Genomic DNA, 208 nt, shown 5'->3' on the forward strand with positions numbered 1-208 from the left:
AAAAGTGTTCACAAAACAGCATGTAGTAGTGTTCATGTGTGTTTTGGTGAACACATACAGCGGGTAAAATAAGTATTGAACACGTCACCATTTTTCTCAGTAAATATATTACAAGAGGTGCTAGTGACATGAAATTTTCACCAGATGTCGGTAACAACCCAAGTGATCCATACATACAAAGAAATCAAACCATAAATGTCCAGAAATG

The sequence above is a fragment of the Austrofundulus limnaeus genome, unplaced genomic scaffold (genome assembly GCF_001266775.1).
Source record: "Austrofundulus limnaeus strain Quisiro unplaced genomic scaffold, Austrofundulus_limnaeus-1.0 Scaffold1237, whole genome shotgun sequence".
Classification (NCBI taxonomy): domain Eukaryota; kingdom Metazoa; phylum Chordata; class Actinopteri; order Cyprinodontiformes; family Rivulidae; genus Austrofundulus; species Austrofundulus limnaeus.